We start from the raw sequence: 20,740 nt of genomic DNA on the forward strand, positions 1-20,740 counted from the left end.
GTGGCGGTTGAGCATCCGACTTCAGCCCAGGTCATGATCTCGCGGTCTGTGGGTTCGAGCCCCGCATCGGGCTCTGTGCTGACAGCTTAGAGCCCGGAGCCTGTTTCGGATTCTGTGTCTCCCTCTCTCTCTGACCCTCCCCTGTTCATGCTCTGTCTCTCTCTGTCTCAAAAATAAACATTAAAAAAAAATTTAAAAGTTTTCATAATTCAAATAATATATAAACTTCTGCTTGAAATTTGTTTATTGTCTATTAGCACATGGGTCCCTCGGGCACAAAATGCACAAGGGCTTAGAACAATGAACATCTTCACTATTGATCTATGTGTGCCAATTCCATGATGTGGACAGAGAAAAGACGTATTTTTACTTGGTATCAGTAGATAACAAAACCGTACCATTCACCTGACATGAAGTTTTATATGTTTCCACGTGTCAGGGTGTTACTGAAGGACATGCCTAGAGCAATGACCTTTATACACAGTAGGTGCTTGACGTGTGTTCCTGAAAGTAAGATCCATTTTAAATCACTAGGGAATATACAAGAAGGAGCCAGAAGACCTCAAGGCCAGTTCCATCTCTACCACTAATAATTCTATGACCTTGGGCAAATCACTCTCCTCTTTGGACCAGAATCTTCTCGATTAAATAAGAACTGAAACTAGGCGATTTCTGAAGTCCCTGCCAGCTCTAATATGTCAGAGTCTATAGATAAATAGTTTTTAATTAGCAAACAAAATTTTTGGTAAGGTTAACTCAGATTTTCAACTGACATTAAAGTGTAAGAATGCTGGCTAAAGGGAAGTGAAGCTTTTGAGGATTTTAAAATCTGTCTCAAATGAAGAGCCAGGTTGGTATTATGTTCCTCCGATATCCAGTCTGGTGACCAAAGTTATTTTAATAAAATACAGAACTAGAGACAGTTGGTTAAAATCATTAAACTTGCAAGCTTTGACCAGGACCTTGATCAAGTTTAAAGATTCTCTTTGAGTTTTAGTGTCATCATGTTCAAAATGGGACAATAATAATGCCTAAGGTGTGAGGCTTAAGTGAAAAAATACACATAAAGCATGTATTATTATAGGGTATAGGAAATGCTGTTACATACTCAAAGATGCTAAATATTTTTAGTATTAGGTAGAAACACATGAAATTGTTTTTAAAGATTAAACAGAATCAAATACTGTCACTTCTATTTCGCTCAAGCTATGATTTTCTTCTCCTGCCTAAAACACCTTCCATGATCCTCACTGCTTATATCAAGTCCAATTATTCAGTATGGAATTCAAGGCTCTTTGCAATCTGGTCTTCATTTAAGTTTCCTGAGTCCTTTGGGACATTCCCTCCCATATATACAGCTCTAGACATGCCAGTCTATTCTCCCATGTTGCTTGGCCCTTCTACCTCATGCCTTTGTTCCTATTTCTTCCATGTGAAATGCATTCTCTCCCTGGAAAATCACATTCATCCTTCAAGGCTTCAACCTCACAAAGCAAAATGAGCTGATTCATTATTTGAGCTTTTATAGCAGCTTATTCTTCCTGCCTCCACCATCACAGTTGTTTACGGGTCTGTTTCCCTGAGCTGCTTTCAAGATACTCCAGGGTGGGGCACCTGGGTGGCTCAGTTAGCTAAGGTTCTGACTCTTGATTTCAGCTCAGGTCATGACCTCACAGTTCCTGGAATTGAGCCCTGCATAGGGCTCTGTGCTGTTAATGTGGAGCCTGTTTGGGATTCTCTCTTCCTTTCTCTCTGCCCCTCTCCTGCTCACACACAGGTACATGCACACTCTCTCAAAATAAATAAACTAAAAAAAGAAACAAAAAGATACTCCAGGGCAAGGGCTGTTCTTATGTGTCTTTGTTTCCCTCCATTTGAGCGCATTGGCTGCCTTGTAGTTTGTGCTCAGTAAATATCTGCTAAAGTAAAATGAACATAATCACATGGCAGGTTAAAATAGAGTTTCTCTTAGGGGCGCCTGGGTGGCTCAGTTGGTTAAGGGTTGGACTTTGGCTCAGGTCATGATCTCTCGAGTTCGTGAGTTTGAGCCTTGCACAGGACTTTCTGCTATCAGCAGAGCCTGCTTCAGATCCTCTGTCCCCCTCTCTCTCTGCCCCTCCCCTGCTTGCATTCTCTCTCTCAAAAATAAACATTAAAAAAGAAATGGCTTGTCTTAGAAATAAGTCAGTCAGAGAATGATAAATATCATATGATTTCACTCCTATGTGGAATTTAAGAAACAAAACAGATGAACATAGGGGAAGGGAAGGAAAAGTAAGATAAAAACAGAGAGGGAGGCAAACCATTAAAGAGACTCTTAAATACAGAGAACAAACAGAGTTGCTGAAGGGGTGCTGGGTGGGGGGTAGGGCTGAGTGGGTGATGGGCATTAAGGAGGGCACTTGTTGGGATGAGCACTGGGTGTTATATGTAAGTGATGAACCACCAAATTCTACTCCTGAAATCATTATAACACTATATGTTAACTAACCTGGATTTAAATAAAATTTAAAAAATTAAAAAAAAAATAGATGAGTACCAAAGAGGACTCCAAAAAAACCTTAACTTTTGGAATCCACCCCTCCAGAGAACCGTTTTTTTTTTATGTGAGAAATCTCTACCAAAGTAAGGTCTTTATCCCTCTGGAAATCCTCAAATGACTAAAATCCGAAACTCTAAAGCGGAAGTTATTCTTCAGGACAAATCCATCGAGCTGAAGCCATGAGCTTTCAACAAAGACCACTGTCTTACTACTAGAGATGGCAATGCTCTGTCTGCAACCTCATTTAATGGCTATAATATGAGAGTTTGCACACTGAATCTGTGCTTCCATAGCTGGAGAAGTACCAGTTGCAGAGAACTCCAATAAGTCTTGGATGATGTGGAAGGCATGGAAAAGAGGAGGATACTGCTGCAGCCTGGAGTGTGAATTCATCATTTGCCCACATTACCATGCTCTACACAATCAGGACTCTGGAAGAACTCTAGGATGTGCAAGTGCTTGAGAGAATTAATAATGTATTCTAAATATTCTTTAATGTTACTGCCTATATGAATAATAACAGTTAATATTTAGTGTGTGTATGTATATGTATGCATGTATGAAATTACATCATTATGGATATGTGTATGTATATACATTTGTATATATATGTATATATACATATATATGTATATATGTATGTGTATATATATATAATTTATATATATAATATATATGTATAATTAGTTTAAAAGGAGAGTCAAGAGTCAACACTTCTGCACTATAGGAGTAGCAGGCTATTTAGCTGGTTTGTAACTCCAGAGGATTTACTTTCAAGGTTTTTTTCCCAGTAAGTGCTTTTTATCTAAGTAAAAGCTTATTAGAATTCCTAATATATAAACAAATAAAACAGTACTGCTCTCCTGGTTGGGAAAAGAGTGGGTCCCACTAAACCAATATAGTCTAGTCTAAATCTAGTCTTGTCCAGTCTATAGTGCAGTAGGAAAAAAGTTAATTGGGAGTCAAAAGACCTGGGTTCTAGCACCAATGAGACCACCCTTAGGCCCAAGCCTCCTCCTCTAGTACATCTAATTCAAAGCATTTGGTAACTGCTATCCAAGATTACAAGCATAATGCCTCAGTTTCTGGGGTTTCTCAAGCACACAGGATAAAAGTGCTTACTCCTCTCCTACTTTCTACCTACCTTAAATCTCCCCAATTATCGTGTTTCCCAATCATTCTTCAATTACACAAAGTTCAACAATGGTGTAACAATGGTGACAGTGAGGACACACAAGGTTAACAACACAGGTTTCACAAGTACCCAGAGCGGGCTTAGAAAATAGACCTGGTGTCTTGCTCTTGTCCTTCAAGATATCTCTCTCTAGTCAAGAAAAGTTATCTGTAAGCTTCTCAAGAGTCCTGAGAACCACTTAGTTGTATAGATCTATCTCTTTAACTTTTCTTATACCCACTGCTATTTGCTTGATTCAAATCTCTGTATCTCTCTCCTAGATTTTTATCAACATATCCTTACCTCCAATTTTGACTGAACCCCATTAGCCAGACACACTGACCTTTCTAAAATTCCATTTTAACCACATTGCTTCCTTGATTAATATTAATCAAAGTCCATCCCTCTTCTGCTGAGATTTCCAGTGAAGGTGTGTCAGCAGACCTCTAACTGTACATGTTGATAGGACATTGTTTCATAACACAAATGTATATAAATTCAAAGTCTTCTCTTGCATGCCTGTTTCTCCTACTAAGCTTGAACTCCTTAAAGGGTGGGGAACATATATGATTCATAATAAATAATGGATGAATAGATTAACAAATGAAACTTTCCCTAAACAAAGCTTCCAAATAGTTGCTTTTCTCCTTTTTAAGCTGCAGAGAGCTATAGGTAGCTTTCCTCCATTTGCAAAGTGGCTTTACATAACAACTACTATCTACTGAGCACTTACTATATCAGGAATTAGTATTAGCTCTTTACATGTATTAACTCACTTAATATCACAATAATCCTATAAAGTAGGTACTGTGATTGTTAACCCTACATTGACAGATAAAGACAACTAATGAGGACAGAGAGAGGTTAAATAATATACATTGACTCATTATAACCATTAAACAAACATTCAGAGTGTTTACTGTGCTATTTTCACAATAATCTATTAGCAGGAAAGAATATGTACAATCATCAATTTAAAATAAAGGCAAAACCATGCCTTGTTCATCCTTAGGGGTCCCTAGAGTACCCAGAAGAGAATCACATTCAATAAATATCTGCTGAATAAGAATTGAATTAGTGCCTCTGAAATCTAGTAGTGGGCCCTTCTACATCAACTACTTTTCTTGACTGATGCTTGAGACAAAGGACCTCTCCTTCTTTTGGTTAAATTCAGACACTTTTGAGAGTGCAAGGAGGCTCTATTAATAATTACAACAAGACAACAAGCATAAACCAGCACTGTCCAAGGACAAGAAATCCCATTGATATCCATACTCTTCAAGAATCCCTTCTGGAATTATATTTAGGGAAATAACTTAGGTAAATAAAGGTGCACACTTATGTATGTATCTTTGTATGAGCTATTCTCTGTCTGGAACACAATACCTCCCTTCTTCTTCTGCTTAGTGAACCCCTACTCATCCTGCAAAATAAAGTTAAAGTATTAATTCCCACCAATTCATTCAGCAAGTATTTACTAAGCACCTACTATGTGCCAGACACTAAAGAATTAACATTAAAGAAGGCACACAAACCCCCTGCCTTGAGAGTTTACACTGAACTGAGGGCAGACAATAAAGCTTCCCAAATTTCCTCAGAAAGAATTAGTAGTTTCTTTTTTGACTTCTCATAGAACTTGTTCTCCAGATTACTCCATTCCTCATGGAATTGCAATGGCTGCCTTCCATTCAAGACTGTGAGCTCTTGGGGCGTCTAGGTAGCTCAGTCGGTTACTAAGTGTCCAATTTTGTAACCGACTTCGTCCAACTCAGGTCATGATCTTGCAGTTGGTGGGTTTGAGTCCCACGTTGGGCTCTATGCTGACAGCTCAGAGCCTGGAGCCTGCTTCAAATCCTGGTTCTCCCTCTCTCTCTTCTCCTCTCCCGCTTGTGCTCTCTCTCTCTCACTCAAAAATGCATAAATGTTAAAAAAAAAATCAAAGAAAAAAAGACTGTGAGCTCTTTGAGAAACAACCCGTCTTTGTCTATATGCCCCAAGACTAACACAGTGCTGGGTTACCCAACTGAACTGAAGTCCACATGCTTTCCTTCTCACGATGCCATAGCTACTAACATTCCCTTGAGCTCACTGCTTGATTGCTGAACATTTTAAAAACACCAAGCAATCTCTTGGCATCCACAAAATACTGTTCTTAGCACTGGGATGGCAATGTGGCAAGAATGTGATATGGTTCAGGATCTTTGAGCATTTATAATCAGACTTGGGAGGCCAGGTTTATTGATGACAACAGGGACAGAACAAGACAAGACGGTACATAATCAAGAACAAGACGGTACATAATCAAGGACTCGATTGTGTGGATCAGACTCAAAACATTCTCTAAGTTCTGAGAATTGAGATGTCAACAAGGGCCCCAGAAACTAGGGTGAACACAAGTATTAGAGAACATCAACCTTCACTTTAGCCCAGCAATGTTGCCAGGCTGCCCCCTTGGGGTTCACCACTTTCCAAAACCATCCCCAAATATGCCAGGATATCCTTACATGGATCACACACATTCTCTTAAGCTTCTATGCTTTTGCACAAGCTTGTGCCCTACCTGGGATGCCTCTATACCCCTCGTATATATGATGGTCATTAAGATTCAGCTCAAATGTGGCCCCCTTTGTGATACCATCCCTGAGCTCCCTAGGAAAAACTGACCATGCTTTCACTGTGTGTCTAACCCTGCTCCTTCCCCACATATATACCCATTGTACTCTGTCTATACACTTAATTGTATCCATCATTTATTTATCTATAGGTCCATCTCCCTTACTAAGTTATGAATCTGTTGAAAGCAAAGACCTTCATTCATCTTTGTATCTCAATCACAATGCCTGGCATGGAGTTTGTGGATGGACAGATGGATGAATGGATCAACATACAGATGGACTCAGTTATGAGTTTGTGTGTTGCCCCCCTCCCCGCAAAAGAGCATCAGCTTATATAACCTCATGTGGTCTAGTGAAGGAATTTGTAAGTGTAGAGATTTGGGTACCAATCCTGAAGTCCCTTAATCTTAAATGAAGTCACTTAATCTCTCTGGACCTCAATTAGTTTTATCTGTTAAATTGGGATAAAGCATGAAATCCCTACCTCACGCAAAAATGACTGGGAGTTTTAAATGAGATGAAAGAAGTGAAAATGCTTACAATAAAATGTTGCTTCAATTTTGGTGGGCGGTGGGGGGGGAGCATCAGCCACATCATATTATCTGGAGATATTTTTAATTTAAGCCAATACGTCCTTCCTTCTAATCTGACACATGGCTGTGCTTTTTCTAGGTCTGCTAACAGAACAAATAGGTGACAAACCTCTGTGCTAGGAGTCTCTGGGATGAGTTTCTTATTCTCTTGCTAGACAGGAGAATAAGAATTTGTCCTTTTTGTGGGTCTGGGGCTTCAACTCTCCAGGTCTAAACATTTTTGATGGCCTTGAACTAATTTCGGCCACCATCAACAGAATGGGAGTGGAAAAATCCCCACCACATCTGCCTTGTCAGGGGGTGGAGGAAAGAACTTTCTAAATAGCCTCATTATTGGTCCCAGCTGAATTCTGCTCCTGTTCCATGATGCCAGCAAAAGCATTTTAGTAAGATGCTGCCAGCATCAAAAGCAGATCCACTTACGGTTTCCTGTAAGCGTATCTGCAATGGCAGAAGGTGGCGGGTAGCCAGGTGTGAGTGTGCGTGCTAAAAATCTCCAATACGTCAAGCTGGAAGAACAATTTATGAAATGAAATTCAATGTTCTATTTCTAATCCAAGAACTCAGTTTAAGGCACCGGAAATTCGGCTGGGTAATTCGGCTTTAATTCTCTGCTGCTTTACTGAATTACAGGATCTCAGAACAGACAGAGAAATGTCCTCTGTATTCTTCTAGCTTGAACATGTCCCACCCCACCCCGCAGGACACTCCAAAAAAGGGTTCATCAAACTCTGCTTACATAGCTTCAGTGAAAGGGAGCTCACTACTGTTCTAATCATTTGCCCAACTTGGGGTTAGCTCTGACTATAGGGCAGGGACCACCATGTATCCATCCTGTTTCCTTTTCTTCCTTTTCACCCAGCTAGACTACAGTGTGGCTGAGTAACTGAGATCTGACCATTGGAATGTGGGTGGAAGTGATGTGCATCCTCCCAGGCCTGGTCCCCCAACAACTTCTGTATGGTGCTGCTTCTTCTGTTTCCTCCCTTTACTAGAGTAGATGCAGAGGGTACAATGCTGAACTCTGAGGCTGAAAGGAGAGCAGAGCCACTAGATGGAGGGGGCCCAGGGCCATGAATGACCATGTAGAGCACGGCCTCCTGCAGACCCATCTGAACTGTGATATGAGATATGAGTGAGAAGTTCCTTAACTGCATTAAGCCACTGAGATTTGAAGGCTGTTTGCTACAATAATTCATAGTCTGACATAGAGACCTTTCATCCGGTTTTTTTAAGTGGCAACACCAGACTAAGTAAGTGTCTTAGTAGTTACTGTATCATCATCTCTCTTAGAAGCCTTAGTGATATTAGTATGATCTATACTTTGTATAGAACATATGTACTATTAGCTATGTACTATTAGCTCCTGAAAAGTGAAAAGGAGTAGTGCAGGAAGGCAGGGGAAGAGGATATGGGAAGGAAGGAGAGGTGGGGAAGGCCACATTCTCTCAAGAACCAGTCTCCTTATGCATGTAAATTTCATTTATCTCTTACAATAACCCTACGAAATGGAATCACCACCATTTTAAACAGGCAGAAACAGATACTCACACAAGTTGATGTATATAACTCAAGTATGCTTGGGCTCAGCCATTTCCCACTGATTTCAGCACCTGAACCTACCAACTGGCTTCTGTGAACAGACCTCACAACCTCCACCTGCCTCTCTGATCCTCAAACACCAACCTCAGAATCCCTGTTATTATGCTTGCCATGTTAGGACTCCAAATGCCAGGTGTTTTCATGACTCTTAAACAATTGAGTCCTTTGGACACTGGGTTTCCCCATCTGGCTGTTCTTCTGCAGGTGGCCTTAGCAAACTGCTATGTTCTCCTGCACCTGGCCTCATCCTTCCCATACCTGGTGGCATCTGCTGAGAAAATGTGCCCCTACAGCCCATTCTGACTACAGGAAGGGTGAAAAATAAAGGTGTTTTTTAAAAGCTGACACCCATCGGGGAGCCTGGGTGGCTCTGTTGGTTAAACATCTGACTCTTGATTTCGGCTCAGGTCATGATCTCACAGTTGTGAGACTGAGCCCCGTGTCGGCCTCCACGCTGGTCATGGAACCTGCTTAAGATTCTCTCTCTTCCCTCTACCCTTCCCCACTCATGCTCCCCCCCCAAAAAAAAAAGAAAAAAAAAGCCAACACCCGAACACCCGAGGGAATGTTGAAATTGAATCAAAGTTCCAAAAAGTTTGAAATTCTCAGCCTCTCATCTTCCCTACTGCAGAGCTGGTGCCCTTGTGCTGACAGATGAAGCTGACATCAAAATTGGAAACAAATATTTAACAGCCCAACCCTGGACAAAGTCTAAGATCTAAAAATGTATGGGTGGCTCAGTCAGTCAAGCAACCAACTCTTGATTTCAGCTCAGGTCATGATCTCACAGTTTGTGGGTTTGAGCTCCATGTTGGGGTCTGTGCTGACAAAGCCTGCTTGGGATTCTCTCTCTCCCTCCCTGTCTGCCCCTCCCCTACTTGTGCTCTGTCTCTTTCCCTCTAAATAAATAAGTAAACATGAAAAAAATTTAAAAAATGTATGGCCCTATGTCTACCAAAGTTCTTAAAATACTGGAAAGCCAATGTATATCAAAAGTCATAATTTTTTTAAATCGCATTGGAAGCTATGAAGATCATCTTAAAATCAAAAGGAAAACCTTCCAAAGTAACGATACCTTACCTTTTTAACTTAGGTTGACCACCTTTTAAGAATCTGCATTAGGTGTCCTCTGCCCTGCCTCATAACCTCCTCTGCTTCCTTTCCAACACTGCAGTACTTTTCCCACTGTCATGACCAGTTTATGGATCTTTCTTTCCCACTACATTTAAGAGTTTTGCAAGGCCAGGAAGGGACCATATCTGATACTCCTCTTTATTCCAGTGCCTGGCAGTGTGCCAGATAATCCTTGTGGGGCTGGTTACTTTTCAGCGTGGTTCGTAGTAGCGGTGCCGCTCAATTCCTTTGCTGTGGAGCCCTCAAGTCTTGCTCTGGATCAGCATCATCAGCTGTGAAATGCGGCTCTCCCTGCACCCAGCCTATTCTACAGAGTAACTGCCAACCCTGAGTCGGAGCCAAACACAATCATTTGAATGGATCTGAAGTATCGCTGATGCTCACCAAGGTTTAACTGATTATTCTACCCTCTAACATTTGGAGAACAGGTCTGTGGGAAGATGTAAGAGGTACTGGCTGGCTATGTGGGTGGGTGCCCTTTATTGTTTCCTGGTTTCTAGTGCCCTGAGTGATCTAAGGAGCCTGACCATCCCAACAGGTGGAGGACATTCAGTGGCTAACATTGTGTAAGTAGCATTACTACCCAGCTAAGACCTAAAGACCAGCAGGTGGTTTTCTTTTATTTTAAGAACTTTATGATGCATAAGGCCATGCATTTTCAGATGTCATACTTTGACCAAGGTTGCATTGTTAAATATTTGTTTTCAATTTTTACATCAGCCGAATCAAGGCAAGGGCACCAACTCTGCAGTGGGGACGATGAGAGGCTCAGAATTTTGCTACAGATGCTTGTGGAAGAGTTGGTCTACAGAGAAAAGGATGAGCTGGATGACCTCCTAAAAAGATTCTATGATTCAGATGCTTTACGCAAATGTTAACGAATAACTCAGCATGGCAGGGAAAACAAAACCAGTGCAGTAGTGCTGTTTAGGTATTATGTGCGTTTGCCTTTAATTAAGTGATTTCAGGAGCCAAGAACTGACTTCCCAGCCCAGCAAAGACCTCTGGCTGCAGTGACATCACAATGCTAATGCATACTTTATTCCTGGTTCAGCAGAAGACAGGCCAACTTCCATCCACCAGTTCAATTTGTGAGCGAGGATATTTCCAGTCAACAAAAAGCTATTTCTTACAAGTAAAGCAAGTGTTCTGAAGTGCTTACAACCCAAACACACAAAAGGTATCCAGGGTATCCTGGGTCTATTGGGTCTAGAAACCAGAATTTAATAAGGCGATAAAACTGTTCTATTAGTCAGCTTGTATTGCCACAACAAAATACCATGGACTGCATGGTCTAAACAACAGAAAATTTTTTTCTCACAGTTCTGGAGGCTGTAAGTCCAAGATCAGGGTGCCATAGGTTCTGAAGAGGATGCTCTTCCTGGCTTGCAGATGTGACTGCCTCGTGTTGACTGTGTGCTCACATGGCAGAGAGAAAGATCTCTCTCTTATAAGGCCATCAATCCTATTGGATTAGGACCCCACTCTTATGAGCTCATTTTTTTTTCTTATGAGCTCATTTAGCCTTAATTGCTTCCTAAAAGTTCTATGTCCAAATAGTGTCACATTGGAGGGATAGAGCTTTAACATATAGATCTTAGAGGGACATAATTCTGACCATAGCAACTTTCACATGCAAAGTTCAGTGTCTATTTCAGGTGGTTATAGTTTAAGTCGTATCACTAAGGTGAAATTCACAAAAATAAAAATATATTTATCCTCAATGGGTTATTTAAAAATTTTTTTTTAATTAAGTAGTCTCTATGACCAACACGAGGCTTGAACTCACAACCCCGAGATCGAGAGTGGCATGTTCTACCAACTGAGCCAGCTAGATATTCCCTTGATGGATTATAGCTAAGATTAAAAAAAAATACAATCCAGAAGATGTATGTTGTTTGCTATTCATAATCAAAGTTGTAATATATGTTTCTCTGGAGATTGTAAGAAGAGAAACAATGGAAAGTACTGGAGTGGAAGGCATGAACATCAAACATCTTTATCCTGTAACTAACTAGCTGTGCCACCGTGGCTAAGTCCCCAGCCTTCTCTGTGCTTCTGTTTCCTTATTATACCAAGCTGGTTTAAATAATAAAACACATTAGGGCACCTGGGTGGCTCAGTTAAGCGTCGACTTCAGCTCAGGTCATGATCTCACAGTTCATGAGTTTGAGACCCGTGTCGGGCTCTGTGCTGACAGCTCAGAGCCTGGAGCCTGTTTTGGATTCTGTGTCTCCTTCTTTTTCTGCCCCTCCCCCACTCATGCTCTGTCTCTCTTGGTCTCTCAAAAATAAACATTAATTTTTTTTTAAATAAATAAGAAAACATTATTAATTTAAAATAAACTGTGTTTCAGAGTGCCATTTCTGGGTGGTTGTTTTGAGGATCCAAATCAGTATAGTGATTAGGAAAAAAATCTCCTGCTCCAAAGGGGTCTACATAAGGAAAATAGTGGATGGTAAAATAAATATCATTAATCCATTTAGTTTTCTCCTTTTGTTTACTTTTAAGCCCAAAAGATAATTGATTGCCCCTTTATACCCACCCTCCTCCTTGATACTAACATTCTCCCTTTGGAAAAAAAGATTAGAACAATCAGTAGCATTTGGGAATGCCTCCCTTTAACTGAAGAACAGCCAAGGCCAAGAAGTGACTTGAGGGACCGAGAATGAAGCACTGGCCTTGGATCTGCAGAGACCCAGAGACAATGCACTCACACTTAAGCAGCCCCCATCCCTTTGGGAATATAATACACAACCTCCCCTCCCTGAGCAGCACACAACAAAGGAACACTGGCCACAATCCAATTATGGGGGGAGATGCACCACTCCCAGGACAGCCAGCAGGAGGGAGGGGTTGGGAAAGCTCATTGCAAGAAGAGCTCTGAAAATATATCTTATATAGAATGCAGGCTTCTGGCTTGAAAACATTAATTCCATTGCAGAGAGTCACTGAACAATTTCCCAAGGATTCCCAAGATCTCTTAAGCCATAAAAAGCATCCTTATTATATTAGTATGCTAAAGAGTTCCTCTGCGTACTATTCTAGGAGATAGAAGGGAGAGCATGAAAAAAAAAAAAAAGCTGAATGATTCCAAGGAAGCAAACAAAGAAACATCTTTAAAGCTTATATAGTTACACCTAATTCTGAAATCTATTTTTTCAAAGCCAAATTGGAAAAAAGTTCACGCCAGTTTTCGGGAAGGTACTACAGAACCAGTTATTTACAACCCAAACAGCTTTGGTGTTCCTTTATACAATTAAAAAGCACCTTCAAACAAGATATGTTTATCAAACTGTAAAATAAGAAAAAATAACCCTTTATCCAAATCCTAGACTTTTCTAAGCTTAAAAGTAATTAACAAGGAAAAATACTGATAGGCTTGATTACATGTAAATTTAAAACGTCCATAAGTCTAAAACAATAAAAACTATAAAGAAGATGAGCTGAAAAAATATTTACCACAGGTATAAAAAAGGACTACTGCTTTTTAAAGCACTCACATAAATCACAAAAGTTATCAGTATAGACTCAGACAAAACACACAGTTACTTAAAAGAGGACTTAAAACTGGTTAATAAATATGGAAAATATTTAACTTCACAACTAGTTGTAAAAAAAATGTTTACATTAAAACAACACTGATAAGGGGAGATCTCAGTATCTATCTCCCCCTTCACTGACCACCTAAGGAAGATGCTTGCAGGAGTAAATCCAGTCAGGTTCAAGAGCTTTTTATTGGATCACGATCTCAGAGGGTATAGTTTTAATCATGCCATGCATGAAATATTATCAATTTTTAAAGGCTTTGTTGAATTGGTATATTTGAATAAAAATGGTATCTCATCTGTCAAGGAAATGATATTGAAATGGCATGTGGACAGGTCTATACCAGCAACGATAGGGCAAATAGTCTTCCTTTGCTCTGAACAAGACTTTCCTCACCAATCCAATGCAGATGGGGAAAAGGGACAAGGGGCAACCCCATTTTTAGCCTCTGGCCACGTCTAGGCCCAGCAAAAGGAATTTTTCACAAGGTCCGGCCCAGATTACAAGGACTGAAGACAGAGCTCATCTGTGCATCTCTTGCTTGTTTTCTTCACTTACATTTCTGTGTGATCTCACAGGAAAAGGAGTCCAGAAAAGGATTTGAGTGTTCTTGGAACTCTGGCTCAATGCAACCTTATATCATCCCCTTATCAAGTGAAATTCCTCTATTCCTCTATTCCTTCAACAAAAATGTCCTGGGCACCTACAATGTGCAGGCATCATTTGAGCCACCTATTAAAATAGCTAAGGCTGTGTGTGTGTGTGTGTGTGTGTGTGTGTGTGTGGTCTATTTTTCTTCATTTATTTATTTTTAAACCACTTTATGGAGGTGATGGTTTCACAGATATATACTTAGCTAAGACTTTTAAAACTGATCACACTGGCAAAGGTAGAGTGAAAGAAGCACCCTCACACAGAGCTTGTAGTTATATACATTTTGGGCTGCTGGGATGAAATTTTTGCAGTAATGTGAAGCAAGAGCCTTAAAAATGTTCCTATAGTTTGACCTCATAGGTGAACAACCATGAAACTACCAAAATAATAAAGACAGCATATTATATATGAAAATGTCCAGTATAGAATCATGTGTAAGCCCACGCTAGGCTAGACGTAAAAAGGAGACATGAGGATACAGTAAAAAGGCAAATAAAATAAACTAATGGTAAGATGCAATAAGTGCTACGAAAGAAATCCACACGGGGCTAAGAATGAGAACAGGATCTACTTGAGACAGACATTAAGGGAAAGCCTCCACATTGAAGCTGGGGCCTGAGTGATGAGAAAAAAACTAATCATTTGAGAACCAAGACAAGAGAAGTTGAGCCAGGCCAGTGCAAAGGTCCCAAGGCAAGAGCATTCTTGGCTGGTTCCTGGAACCAACAGAAGGCCAGTGTGTCTGCAGTGTGACATGCAAGGTGGAAGGTGGTATGAGATGGAGTCAGATGCAAAGGCAGAGCCAGATCCTATACGGAAAATGCTTATGCCATTATGTTAAGTGAAAACGGGAGGGTCGCAAATTATGTTCACAGTATGATCTCAGCCATGAAAAAATATGCATAAAAAAAGACTTGGAAGAAACATACTAGAATGTTAACAGTGGTTATGTGGGAGAGGCACAAAAAGCGTACTGGCTTTGGAACTAGAAAAATTCATGTTATATCCAGGCTTCACTAACTTACCACTTAGGATCATAGATATTTAACCTTTCTAAGCCTTAGTTACCAAATCTATAAAATTAGAATTAGGTCTCCTCACAACAGTGAGCTGACACATAGTAAGCATACCTTACTTAAAGAGCATTTTTTATTATTACTGCCACTGCTCTTGGATAAGAAGATTATGGGTGATTTATCTTCTTTACACTGTTTTAGACTTTCCTAATTTTTAACATTCAAGCATGTTTCATAATCAGAAAAATACAAACTTTATTTTTTAAAAGGTTCTGATAGCTAAACTATCACTGTGTATGAACTACACTGTGTTAAATCAAATGTCTTTCCACTGCAACAAATGCATTTTCACTGGCATACAAGGCATTTAAGGCAGCCCCCAACATTGAGGGCAATGCAACATTTATAAGGGACCTTTAGCATAAAGGTTCAGCTATGCAAACATGCAGAGACTCACAATTAACTCGAAATATCAAACAAGTTGTTATTGACCTTTTAGGAGTATCAACAATGCTGCAGGTTCTCTACAAAATACAAAATTAAGATACATGGACGGATGCCCAGTTTGGTCCTAAAACAACCTTCAGAAACCTTTAAAAAAAATCACAGAAAACATTCTTTTTGCTTCAATCCAGCTGATCTAAAAATTTTTGATTTGCTAACTTTCTTGAAAATGGACTTTTCACCTAAAATTCTATGTTTAATGAGAACAAAACTGGTGGCTCTAGAAAAGTCTGATGAGCTCTTGTGCCCACCTGTGGGTAGCCAGAAATATATGTTCATCCAGAGAAAGGGAGCAGGGAGCTTTGGGGTCAGACACACCTGGATTCAAGTTATAGTTCAACCTCCAAGACTCTGGAAGACTTGAGTAGTTATATAATCTCTTTAAGTTTCTGGCTTCCTCACCTGTGAGCTACTTTTCTGGATTAGTAACGATGTACCTAAAAAGACTTACAGAATACCTGGTACCTTGTAGGCACTCAGGAAATGATAGTTGGTATTATTCTCAGGGGAGGTTACTTCCTGGCCAGCACATCTCACCTTTCTGCATCAAGAATGCCAGAATCCTAGGGTAACCCCTGTCTCAAAAGGTTGGCTCCTTCTGTGGTTCATGTTGGTTTACCAAGCACAAAGCATAAAATGTAGGCTATTTCATAAATATGAGTAGGTAGGTACAAAGGTATGTAGGTAGGCAGGCAGACAGGCAGGTGGGTGGGTACAAAGAAAGAGAGGGAGGAGGAAAAGGAGAAATTTTGTTCCATAGAGATCAAATGCTAATTCTAACTAGCAATCCCATGTACAGAAATGAAGACCATGTCTTGCAAGCTGAAAATCAGGGCATGAGGTCTAAAAAGAGTGCTATCAAGGGACAATGGCTCAGAATATCTAAAATCATGACTGCTAGAGAAAGTTGCCTGGTAATGGAAAAGTGTGTAAATGACTCTATAAAACCCATCCCCACTGCAAGATGTGTGTGGGTCATATTCATTAAAATAACCCTAGGGTGCTTATTAAAATGTATATTCCTAGGCTCCAGCCCAGACCCACTGAACCAGAATCTGGATGAGAGGCTCAAAAATCAGTATTTTAACAGAGCTCATCAGGTGATTCTTGGGCATGACAAGAGCCATTAATCTAAGGGAAACAGAACTGAAAGTGTTCTTAATTGTGATTTCTTCAGTCTCTGAAGGCATGCAAGTGAAAAGTCATGTGCATCTAGCACTTCATCTGCCAGAGACCTCTCTTAACCACACGTGGCCTTTCTCTATGTGCTGTTCATAGCCTTCTTTTTGGATATTCTAATGTTCTTGATGGACCATCTGATTCATTAGAGGCAAACTGAATTCATTTTGGGGTATGACTTGCTATACTCTAATTCTTTAAAAATCTGTAATTATCTACAAGTGGCAGCTTGATTAAACAGAACAATGGACAATGCAGAATATACTACTCTCTCAACCTAGGGAACAAGGTTTATGTTTTTATCCATCATCTCTGGGCTCTTTCAGCACCTCCACAAGAGGGCAGTCAGGGGAAAGTTTTACTTCTGTCAGAAAGCCTCTCCTTAGAAGCTCTCCTAATCTTTGGGTCAGAAGGTGGTTCTTGGTTCTTCTTAAAACCAAAACCAAAATCAAGGATCAGATACATTAAGTTACACTTTTAGAGATATAACTGAATATTGACTCTACAGGACATAAGTTTTTTTAATGTTTTATTTATTTTGAGAGAGAGAGAGATAGCATGCAAAAGTGCGAGCAGGGGGTTGGAGAAGGGGCAGGGAAAGGCAGAGAGGGGGGAGACAGAGAATTCCAAGCAGGCTCTGCATTGCACTGAGCCCAACCTGGGGCTTGCACTCAAGAACCATGAGATTATGCAAGAGTCAGACGCTCAACTGGCTGAGCCATCCAGGTGCCCCTCTACAGGACTTAAGTTTTAAGTAAAAGGGTTTTTGCATATTTCTTCTCCCATTCTCTCTCCACCGTGACCCTATCACCTCTTCAACAGGTTCATGAATTTATTTCCCTCCCATCCAGTGGCTCAGTGAGAGGAAAACCAGTACAGAGCACCAAGTGTCAATGTGACATTGTGGGGAAGCCAGGGAAGGCTGCCTGGTAGGGGCGACATTTGAACTGAGACCTGAAGGATGCATAGGCAATGAGAAGGCTTTCTGGGGAGAAGGGAAGGGCATGCACAAAGACACAGCAGCATACAAGATTCTGACATATTCAGGGACTAAAAGAGCTTTGCTAAGACTTTAGATTTTATGGTGAAGATGTTGCATTTCAGCAGAAAAGTGACATGATGAAATGTGTGAGTTAGAAATATATACACACGTATGTTTGACAGAAATCATATGATGGAATTCACAGTGTAACTGCCTGAATACATCAGTGCTGTGTTTGTGTGCGTGTGAGTGTGTGTGCGCGCGTGTATGTGAAATGAACAATGTATTACACCTTTGAACTCACATACATAGTTCTTTCTATAAGCAGCTGGTCCCTGGAATTGACTCAGAGTTGCTCAATATTCTTGATCTCTGGAACATTCATCTTTCATGTTGATGGCTTTTGCTGTGTTGTTCTCATGTCTGAGCCCTACAAACTGACAGAACTGTGACAGAACTGACTCCAGGGTCAGTACAGAGTTGGGAATGCTAGGGCTGGCCTTCAATTATGTTTAATTAACCTCACTGATAACAGGAATAGTTAATGTTAGCAATGTTTAAAAACTGCACTAGGACTTAGAATTTTTCTGAGCCTATATGGAATATAAAGTGTGAAGATAGATAGATAGTCAAGAAAGTGCTTCCAGCTGCTCTAACCATCCCGGATTAAGGTCAGAGTTCAGAACAGTCATTTTAGTGGAAAGGAAATCAAATCAAACCAATTCTAGAGGTTTTAAAATAGGATGGCATAAGCACTTTTAAGATGAGATTAATAACAAAAGAGAGAGGAGAAAGGGTGTCTTTGGGGAAGTGAGAGGAATAAAAACAAGGGTATATACCAACTTCATGGTTCTTACTGAGAACCTATTCAAAAAAATAGACTCAAGTCGGTTTAAATTTTTTTCCTGATCCCTGAATATATTACTATTAGTGTTAACAACAAAAATGCTATATTTGTCTAGCATTTCACAGCATGCTTTTACATGTATCAGATTTCTCCAGTAGAGGCTGGGGTGAGCTGCCCAGATCCTCCTTCACGACTGAAGAACTTAGTCCCTTAGATAGTGCTCAGCTGACCGGAGAGAGCTGTCTCTCCCAAAGTCATGCCCCTTTCTTGGGGCACCCCACATCTAGTGACTGGTTGACATAGGGTATGAAGACCTGGAACCCTTGCTCTGACTAAGTACACTTGGAAGGGCTATCTCAGCTTTCCATCCCTTCATGGGGTTGGTTGAGGCCTTCACTGAGACTGTAGCCCAGCCCCACTGGTCCCTCTGTCTGATCCTGCTTCTTCCCTTCCCCCCAACTTCCCTCTGCTCTCCTCTACTCCCTTTCCCTCCCTTTCTCTTTCCTTCCATGGTGATGATCCCCAAAGTACCCCCTAATAAATCTCCTGCAGGCTAGCCCACATCTCTAAAGTCTGCTTCCCAAGGAATACAACCTGTGGGAGTTATTATCCCAATTTTGAAGATGGAGAAACTGGACATCTTAGACAGTAAACTAATTGCCCAAGTTCACCACCTGATTAGAGATGACCAATGACCAGAACATAGACCCATCAGATGTTACTCAATGGACACCAGTGTGGTAGGGAGGCAGGAAATAGAAAAATGAATAAGGCCCCAACCCTTCTAAGCTCACAAAGGAGTAACACAAACAAACATAGCCATAACCCCCAAGGCCACCAACAGAGGCTCCTGTGTTAGGCATGAGAATGGCATAGAGACAGTGATCAAGGTGTGGGATCTGCATAGGGAGCGCCCTTTGTTCAGTCCCTATTTCCTCTGGTACTTACTACCTGGGGAGTGAACTTTGCTTTTGACATCTATAAAATGGACCATCCTGCTAGCAGGATCACTAAGGGAACTCTTTGTAAAACACACATTACAGCAGCTTGGCATATGGCATATTGGGGTGTGGGGGGTCAACTCCTTGCATGATTTGTAAATTCCCCAATTTTAATGCCTTTAAGTGAAGAGGACACTTTCTAGTTCTCCACTCACCCTACCACTCCTTACTAACTTATTCTCCGCTGCTTCCTACGCACTGATGTTACCTGACTGGCCAATGAAGGCAAGTACGTTTGTCTGTGTGTGATCACTGTCACCCCCACCACTGCAACACACATACATACACACATACATGCTACCTGTACATATATACGTACATAGCATATATTTACATATTAGATGCCAAGCTCTGTTCTAAGCACTTTACAATTATCTCATTTCATAGAAGAGGAAATTGAGGCGTAGAGAAGTTAATAACTTGCCCCTAAGGTTGTGCAGCCAGTGAAACAGCTGGCATTGAAACCATGGCAAGCTGGCTCCAGAGCCTGAGGTCCTCCAAACCATGTCACAGACAGTTTGTATGCAGTAACAATTATAGACATGGACCCCTCTGAGGGTAAAAGGAGAGAGAGAAGGTCATTGTGAGAATTAGATGAGATAAGGCAAGTAAAACAGGGCACTAACTGGCATGTGGGAAGCACCAGGTAAATGCATGGTATTATCATTAAGGAATAAATAAATACCTTTTCCCTTGAATAAATGGTGACACTCTCATGTTTGTACAGTATTTTTTTTTAACTCTCATAACATTTCTACAACAAGCATGGGAATTGGGATGGTTAATTTATATGCCAACTTGACTGGGCCACAGGGTGCCCAGCTATTTGGTCAAATATTATTCTGGGGGTTTGTGAAGGTGTTGTGGATGAGATTAGCATTTGAATGAATGTACTGAGTAAAGCAGATTGCTCTCCCCACTGAGGGTGGGTTCATTTAATCAGTTGAAGGCCAGAATAGAACAAAAAATTGGCCCTCCTGTGAGTAAAAGGCAACTTCTCCTGCTTGACTGCACTGAGCTGGGGCATCAGTTCTTTGCTGCCACCCAACTCTAATGGAAACATCAGCTCTGTCTGGGTCTTGAGTTTGCAAGCATTCAGACTGGAACTGCACCATCAGTTCTCCTGGCTCTCAGGCCTCTGGACCCAGAATGGAATGATACTGTTGACTCTCCTGGGTCTCTGGCTTGCTGACTGCAGCTCTCGGGACTTGTGAGCCTTCATAACCACATGAGTCAACTCCTTCCAATAAATCTCTCTATATGTACATACATCCTCTGGAAAACTCTTGACTAAGTAACCAATATAGGAAGTATTCTCACCTTTCCCCTCTTACAGATGAAGCTAGAG

General features: G+C 40.8%; 1 protein-coding gene across 2 annotated transcripts in view; it reads right to left on the reverse strand.

Annotated features, from left to right (window-relative positions):
• Positions 1-20,740, reverse strand: part of ELAVL4 (ELAV like RNA binding protein 4) — a 146,075-nt gene that overhangs the window by 99,824 nt on the left and 25,511 nt on the right. Inside the window, exon 1 of one of the 2 annotated variants that reach the window (XM_060621432.2) lies at positions 10,982-11,077. The exons of the other annotated variant lie outside the window; for it this stretch is intronic. The gene's annotated coding sequence lies outside the window, so the exon portion shown is untranslated. Of the gene's footprint in view, positions 1-10,981; positions 11,078-20,740 lie in introns of those variants that run through there. 2 annotated transcript variants of the gene reach the window in all.

Source organism: Panthera onca, chromosome C1 (genome assembly GCF_046562875.1).
Source record: "Panthera onca isolate mPanOnc1 chromosome C1, mPanOnc1 haplotype 2, whole genome shotgun sequence".
In the NCBI taxonomy this organism is placed as follows: Eukaryota; Metazoa; Chordata; class Mammalia; order Carnivora; family Felidae; genus Panthera; species Panthera onca.